The sequence below is a fragment of the Rhinoraja longicauda genome, chromosome 35, assembly GCF_053455715.1.
Source record: "Rhinoraja longicauda isolate Sanriku21f chromosome 35, sRhiLon1.1, whole genome shotgun sequence".
In the NCBI taxonomy this organism is placed as follows: Eukaryota; Metazoa; Chordata; class Chondrichthyes; order Rajiformes; family Arhynchobatidae; genus Rhinoraja; species Rhinoraja longicauda.
This window is the reverse complement of record NC_135987.1, coordinates 5040593-5049333: the sequence shown is the minus strand read 5'-3', so window position 1 is coordinate 5049333 and position 8741 is coordinate 5040593.

Genomic DNA, 8741 nt, shown 5'->3' with positions numbered 1-8741 from the left:
ACTTTCATATGAAGGCAGTGGAGGCCAATTCTCCACACCCACACCACCACATCTCACCTGTGCACCCACCGCACCTCCACTCCCACACCACCACACCTCACCTGTACACCCGCCCCACCACATCTCACCTGTACACCCGCCCCACCACTTCACCTCATCGGGACTGACCATGTTGCCTAACTGATTCAGTTTAATGATACTTTATTGTCGTATGTACCAAGTTAGAGTGAAATGCATTGAGTTGGTAACTCAAATTTCACTGTACCTTAATTGGTACATGTGACAACGAAATTGAATCTTGAATCTTTCCCCTCAGTTTGGCCTACGTCCCAATAAAACTTTCCAATCTGCACGTACGAATATCATTGTTCTATCTGGGACACGTGACAATAGAACATTCTTGACTTGACTCCATGTACCTCTGCAAATGCTTTTTGAATGTCGTAATTGTACCTTCCTTTACCAGTTCTTCTGGTAGCTCATCCCATCATCCTTCATGAAAAACCTATCCATCGGGTTATAGACAATAGACAATAGACAAAAGGTGCAGGAGGAGGTCATTCGGCCCTTTGAGCCAGCACCGCCATTCAATGTGATCATGGCTGATCATTCTCAATCAGTACCCCGTTCCTGCCTTCTCTCCATATCCCCCTGACTCCCGTATCCTTAAGAGCTCTATCCAGCTCTCTCTTGAATGCATTCAGAGAATTGGCCTCCACTGCCTTCTGAGGCAGAGAATTCCACAAATTCACAACTCTCTGACTGAAAACGTTTTTCCTCATCTCAGTTCCAAACGGTTCTCTTTAAATCTTTGCATTCTCTGCTTAAAACCGTGTCCTCTGGTTTAAGACTTCTTTATCCTGGGGAAAAAGACTGTGACCATTCCTCTTGTCTACGCTCCTCGTGATTCTATTACCTCTTTAAGGTCACCGCTCAGCCTCCTACACACCAGGGAAAGATGCCCAGACTACCCAGGCTCTCCTCTCAAGCACTCCAATCTCAATAACAACCTAAATCTTTTCTGAACCCTTTCCTGCTCAATCACGTGCTTTCTACAGCTAGGCAAACAAAACTGCCTGGAATATTCCCACTGCGGTCTCACAAATGTCTTGTTTCATTGTTACAGGACATCCCAACTTTGTACTCAATGCCTTGACAGATGAGTGCAAGTGTGCCATCTCCCCTCTTCACCTCCCACCCTCTCTACCTGTTATCATTTCAGGGTACCTGTTTTCTGAGGTCTACCTGTTCTACCAGATTCACCAGGGTTCTGCCATTTACTGTTTGCGTCCTGCCCTCGTTCAACTTCCCAAAATTAATGTAAGAAAATAACCGCAGATGCTGGTACAAATCGAAGGTATTTATTCACAAAATGCTGGAGTAACTCAGCAGGTCAGGCAGCATCTCAGGAGAGAAGGAATGGGTGACGTTTCAGGTCGAGACCCTTCTTCAGACTGAACTTAATTAATTAATGAATACTTTATTGTCGACGAGTCACAGTGAAAGTCTTTGCTTTGCACATCCAAGGTATGCAAAGAGTCGCCACAGAAAATGGTGGCGTCAATGTCACAAACTATCCCAGGCCAGGTCCGCCTTTGTTCCTCCCCCCTCTTTCCATCCCCTCCCCCTCCCCACACCAGGTCCTCTTTTGTTCTGCGCCCTCTCTCCATCCCCTCCCCCTCTCTCCATCCCCTCCCCCACACCAGGTCCTCTTTTGTTCTGCGCCCTCTCTCCATCCCCTCCCCTGTTGTGATATTGCTGGGACTACTTTGTGTATCCCAAGGACTACTTTGTTTGCATGTAATGCGTATATAAAGGTTGGTGTGATTGGGTGGTCACTCTGGATCCAGATGACCACGGAATAAACAGCCTGGAGTTGAGCTCCAGCATTGTAACCTTTTATACACGTGTACTTGTGGTCCGTCCAGAGTCACTAAAGGTACAACAGGTACCGGACCACGAAGTACAACATGGTGGCAGTGGTTTGGTGATTTGCCTAGAACGGTAAAGCGAAACCCAAGCGGAAAAGGTTCACAAGTCATTAAAAATATATATATTTTTAAAACAAGATTTTTTTAAAATTATGATTTTTTTTTTGGTGGAAATTATACTACGTAAATAATTAAACTAGTGCCCTAGGGGAAAGAAACAGAACTAAAAAGTAGTTTCCAGCTCGTACGGGACGCTGGATTGCCTTTCGACAGGGCCAACTGTGTATGTGCACTTACCTGATCTGTAGTCAGCGCTGAGCTGCCGACGGGACGTTGCAAGCTGCTGAGGGAGGTGTGTGAAGGCCCACACCGACGACGACACCCGTCACCGACAGGGACCGGCGAGACCCGACATCGCGGGGGAGTGCAGAGTCCGGTTAGACCCGGCATCGCGGGGGAGTTCGGCGACCGGAGGGACCGACCACCCATGGAGGCGCGACGACCGGTAAGGCCGAGGCACTGCGTACTTACCCAGGCGCGGCGACCGGTGAGTCGGGAAGGCCCTGGGCCCGAGGCAGCGGCAGCACGTGTCGACTGAGCGGCAGCGGCCGGGAGCACCTGTGGGCGGGGCCAATGCGCACCGCAGCCGAGGCCCGATCGCACCGCGGTTACAGCAGCTGGGAGCTGCATCATTGCGAGCCCATCGTTGCGAGCCCATCGTTGCGAGCCCATCGTTGCGAGCCCATCGTTGCGGGCCCATCGTTGCGAGCCCATCGTTGCGGGTCCATCGTTGCGGGCAGCGACCTTCACCCATCTAGAGCCTACGCTACGCTGATCTACACGGCCAGTCTGCTTCTTGAAGGGAAGATTTGGACATTGCTTTGTGTGCTTATCTGTGTGTAATACTGAAAGATTACTGTTTGCATTTGATACTATGGTATATGTATGTTTATTTCTGTGAATGCATATAGTACTATAGATTTGCTGATAGCAAGGGTTGGGGTCCTGTGATACGGTTGTTTTGGTTTTGTTTGTAATTGTTCAAGTTACCGTGTTTACACCATATAGTGCAAATAACATGTCTCGGTTACCTGAAATGAACTGGCAAGTGCTGGACATCCCCAATGAGTTCTCCCTGTTCAAGGAGAGGTTGCAACTGTGCCTGGAAGACTTAGAAATCGCATCGGAATCTAAGCAGGCCACGAAGATAAAAATCGCTTTGGGAGTGGAAGGACTTCGTCGTTTGAATGCGTCAGGTCTGAGTGTGAAGGATCGGAGCAAACCGGAGTGCATATGGGCATTTTTTGAGGACCAGCTGAGGACGAAGGTAAATTTCAGGGTCCACAGGTTGGAGTTGATGCGGTATCGCCAGAAGCCGGGGGAGTTGCTTGCTCAGTTTGTGACCCGGTGTCGCGAAAAAAGTCTCCAGTGTGACTTCACTGAGCATGAGCTCACTGACAGAGTCATGGAGTTGGTAATCACGTCCACGCCCCATGAAGGTCTACAGCGAGAGCTTCTACAGAAGCCTGCAGGTCACACCATTCCAGAGGTGCTTACGTTAGGCAGGCAGTATGAGGCCATTGCAGCGGGCAGACAGTGCATTGCAAATTTAGAGCCCGGGTCTAGCCATATTGATGCTGTCAAGACACGAGGGTCGACGAAACAGAAGTCGCAGGATGAGAGACAAAACCCTTGTGGCTACTGTGATTTGTTTCATAAGCCCAGGCAATGCCCGGCGTATCGCGACACATGCAAGAAGTGTGGCAAGAAAGGGCATTGGGCAAAATGCTGTAGGTATAAAGTGGATCCTATACGCCCATCTAAATGGTCCAGGGGCAAATACAAGCGAGTTGACGAGGTACAGCAGCAGTCCCATGACGGTGTTGCATCGTGCTGTGACAGTCAAGAGGAAGGATCGGATATGTATTTCCATACCTCATCACCATTTCGGGTATGGACAGGATGCCTCCAATAGGTGATGAGGCATTTGCGGTGTTGAACATCATATGCCCGTCAATGAAGGGGCAACATCGACTGAAGGTGAAGATAGACACCGGGGCTGGAGGAAATACCCTTCCCCTTCGGGTCATACGAGACATGTATCCACATGACAAATATAAGCAGCACCTACGACAAAGCAAAGTCCGTCTGACAGCATATAACGGGACGGAAATCATGTGTGTTGGAACTATATCCATTTCGTGCCGATACCAGGGGTCGATGTGATGTCCTCAGGAATTTTTCGTGGTAGACGTGGCAGGATCCGCTGTCATAGGCCTCCCAGGTATTAAGAAACTTCAGGTTGTCACGATACATGCTATGGGAACAGAGGAGCACCCATCAGACGCTCGGAAGGAGCAAGAAAGTTTCAACTCAGTGGGGGACCTAATGAAGAGATGGCCTAATCAGTTTGATCGGATTGGCAACTTCAAGGGGCCAGCCACCCTTCATCTCAAGGAGAAGGCCACACCACACATTGATGCGCCAAGGAAATGTAGTATCCATCTCAAAGACAAGTTGCGGGCTGAGTTGGGCAAGATGGAGGATGATGGAGTCATCCGAAAGGTGACTCACCATACGGACTGGTGCAGTTCAATAACCACCTCCGTTAAGAAGGATGGGTCAATCAGGGTATGCCTAGACCCGAAGCGTTTGAATGCAAGTCTCAAACGCTGCCCACACAAGATCCAGACACTTGAGGAGATCAATCCGGCTTTTGCCAATGGGAAATTGTTCTCCAAACTTGATACTAAAGCGGGCTATTGGTCTGTCCGACTTGATGAGGCAAGCCAGGAACTTACCACGTTACGCACGCCTTTTGGCAGGTATTGCTACAGGAGGTTGCCTTTCGGTTTGTCGGTGAGTCAGGATATATTCCAGCAGCGTATGGACACGATCATAGAACAGGTTCCTCGATGCGTCTGCATTGCGGATGATATTGTCATAGTGGGATCCACAGCGCAAGAACATGATTATAATCTAAAGAAGCTATTAGAGGCAGCGTCCCGGGAAGGACTAGCTTTCAACAGTGCTAAGTGCGTAGTGAAGGCTAACTCCATCAACTTCTTCGGGACAATGTATTCAGACATTGGCATTCGGCCAGATCTTGGTAAGGTGCAGGACATTCATAAGATGCCAACACCACAAGATAAGGAAGATTTACAACGGTTCCTGGGGATGATGAATTTTTTATCGCCATACATCCCAAAGTATGCTGACCCGGTCGCCATTTTGAGGGATTTGCTGAAGAAAGATGTCCCATTCTTGTGGCAAGAAGACCACCAAACGGCGTTCTGTAACCTGAAGAGCTGCATACAGGAGGAATCTGTCCTCCAGTACTATCGCCCTGATGCTCCTGTCACCCTTGAGGTGGATGTGTCAATGAAAGGAGTGGGAGCATGCCTTTCGCAGGAGGGACGGCCTGTTGCGTACGCTTCGAAGGCTCTGTCTTCATGCCAGTCCAGTTATTCCAATATTGAACGCGAGACCCTTGCCTTGGTTTTTGGAATCACACGGTTTCATACGTACCTATTTGGGCGGAATTTTAAGGTGGTGACTGATCACAAGCCTCTTGTCACTATCTGCAGCAAACCACTCACAAGTGCCCCACCCCGACTGCAGCGGTTGCTCATCAAGGTGCAAGGATACAACTTCACCATAGAGCACAGACCTGGGGCAGAGATGATCTTTGCTGACACTCTCAGCAGACTGCCCAATCTGGAGAAGACAGAGAGCATAGATCTAGATGTGCATGTAGAAAGCATCTTCTTCAACAACATCGAAGACACACTCGATGTCGACTTGATACACTTTGGCAAACTCAAAAGGGTGGAGCTGCAGACAGAAACTTGTTGTGACCCTATACTGCATACGGTTATGCAGTATATTCATCCCGGATGGCCGGCGACCCTACAGGAGATACCTGCTGGCCTGCGGCCCTACTGGCCTTTTCGAGATGAGTTGGGCATGTCAAATGGGGCCATATTCAAAGGATGGCAAGTAGTCATTCCTGAGTCGATGAGACAGGATGTCTTGCAGCAACTTCATGTTGGCCACCAAGGCATTGAGAAGACGAGACTTCTAGCGAGACAAATGGTCTATTGGCCCAACATGAACCAACACATTGATGACCTTGTCCGAAGGTGTAGTCCGTGCCAGATGCACATGCCGGAGCAAATGAGGGAAACACTCATGCCACATGAGATACCAGTCATACCTTGGACCAAAATAGCAATGGATATATTTGAACTTGACAACATACAATATCTTGTCATGGTCGATTACCATTCCAAGTTTCCGGTGGTGCATAGACTGACTAGCACCACGAGTGCCGTGGTTGCTAATATGGTGACTGCAATGTTTGGTCTGCTAGGAGCACCGACGGAGATCATCTCCGACAATGGTCCACAATTTGTGGGTGAAGCTTTCCAGTCCATGTGCAAGCAATGGGGAATCACCCATACAACGTCCTCGCCTAGGTACCCTCAGTCGAATGGGCTGGTTGAGCGCATGGTACGAACGGTGAAGTCTGTTATCAAGAAGTCCTTGGCAACGGGACAGAGTGTAGCTGCAGCTTTACTCAACTTGCGCACTACACCGATTGATTCCAAGTTACCGTCACCTGGCAGAGATGATGTTTGGAAGACAGATTCGGACGCCTCTCCCCACGAACCTTGACATGAACAAGGCATTACGAAGGGCAGAGGACCTTTGAGCGACTTGAGGAGCGTAAGCAGAGTATGAAGGCACAGTTTGACAGTTCGGTCAAGAGACATGACTTGTTGCCATTGCACATTGGACACAAGGTCCCGGGTTCTGGATAAAGCGAATCAGGTCTGGGTTCCAGCAGAAGTGAGATCGGTCTGCGACGAACCCCAGTCAAGGTCTTACATTATTGAGACGCCGAATGGACATCGGTTCAGGAGGAATCGAGTGCAGTTGAGAGATCTTCCACTGGAGAAGCCATGGGTTGGTCCCCATTGTGTTCCCCCAGACAGCGATAGGGCTGAGACCCAATGTGAAGCGGAGGAACGACCGGCCCTTAATGATGATGGGGATTATGTGACACGCTCGGGACATGCCAGTAAGAAACCTGCACGTTACCGTTGATATTTGTTAATGTTTTATGGTGTTTCAAAAAAACATTTGTGTTTAGAGTTTGTTGTTCCATATATATATATATATATATATATATATATATATATTTCTTTTATAAGACAAGGGGGATGTTGTGATATTGCTGGGACTACTTTGTGTACCCAAAATGGCGGCGCTGCCATAGCAGCTGCGGCTTACCTGCGGTCCATTTGTCTTTGTGTTTTGTTGTTTTTTTGTGTCTTAATTGTCGATGTGATGTGGTGTTTTTGTGTTTGTGTACTATGTGTGGGTGTGGGGGGGAGGGGGGGGAACTGTAAAATTGTAAATATGTGTCCCTTCCGAACGGAGACCCGACCTTTGTTTTCTGGGTGTTGTCTCCGTTCTTGCTGCGGCCTACCATCGGCCCAACTCCTGGAGCTGGCGGCCTCCAGGGCTCTGGTTCGCAGAGCCCGCGGATCGGACTTACCATCAGCGGAGCCGGCCGTCTTCGGAGGCTGCGGGAGCGGCTGCGACTCGCCTTATGCGACTCGCCTCGCGTGGATGCCGACATCGGGAGCTCCGGCAGCGGCAGCGGGTTCGCCCGCCCCGGGTCGCGGGGCTTGGGTCGCGGACATTTCACCGTCCGGCGCGGCCTAAAATAGGCCGCGGGATTTCTCTCTGCTGGGCAGAGGCTTCAATGTCGGGAGCCACGACCGCCCCGACGTGCAGCAACAGCGGCAGCGGCAGCGACAGCGTGTTCGCCCGCCCCGGATCGCGGGCTTGGGTCGGCCCGCTGCGGACTTTTCACCGTCCGGTGCGGCCTGCAGCCACAACAACCTGACCGCGGGAGAAGACGGCAGGGGAAGGGAAAAGACATTGTGGCCTTCCATCACAGTGAGGAGAGGACTGGAGGAGACTCACTGTGATGGATGTTTCTTTTTTTTGTGTGTTTTTGGGGTTGTGTAACTTGCCTATTTTAATGCTTTATTGTGTAATCTGCCTAATTTAATGTTTTATTGTTGGACTGTGGGTGACTGAATTTCGTCCAAAAAATCTGTTTTTTTGGAAGACAAATAAAGCTAACTTGAATCTTGAATCTTGAATCCCAAGGACTACTTTGTTTGCATGTGTAGGAATGCGTATATAAGAGGTTGGTGTGATTGGGTGGTCACTCTGGATCCAGATGACCACGGAATAAACAGCCTGGAGTTGAGCTCCTGCATTGTAACCTTTTATACACGTGTACTTGTGGTCCGTCCAGAGTCACTAAAGGTACAACAGGTACCGGACCACGAAGTACAACATCCCCCTCCCCCACAACCAGGTCCTCTTTTGTTCCTCCCCCTCTCTCCATCCCCTCCCCCTCTCTCCATCCCCTCCCCCACACCAGGTCCTCTTTTGTTCTGCGCCCTCTCTCCATCCCCTCCCCCTCCCCCACACCAGGTCCTCTTTTGTTCCTCCCCCTCTCTCCATCTCCTCCCCCTCTCTCCATCCCCTCCCCCACACCAGGTCCTCTTTTGTTCCTCCCCCTCTCTCCATCCCCTCCCCCTCCCCCACACCAGGTCCTCTTTGTTCCTCCCCCTCTCTCCATCCCCTCCCCCTCTCTCCATCCCCTCCCCCACACCAGGTCCTCTTTGTTCCTCCCCCTCTCTCCATCCCCTCCCCCTCTCTCCATCCCCTCCCCCACACCAGGTCCTCTTTTGTTCCTCCCCCTCTCTCCATCCCCTCCCCCTC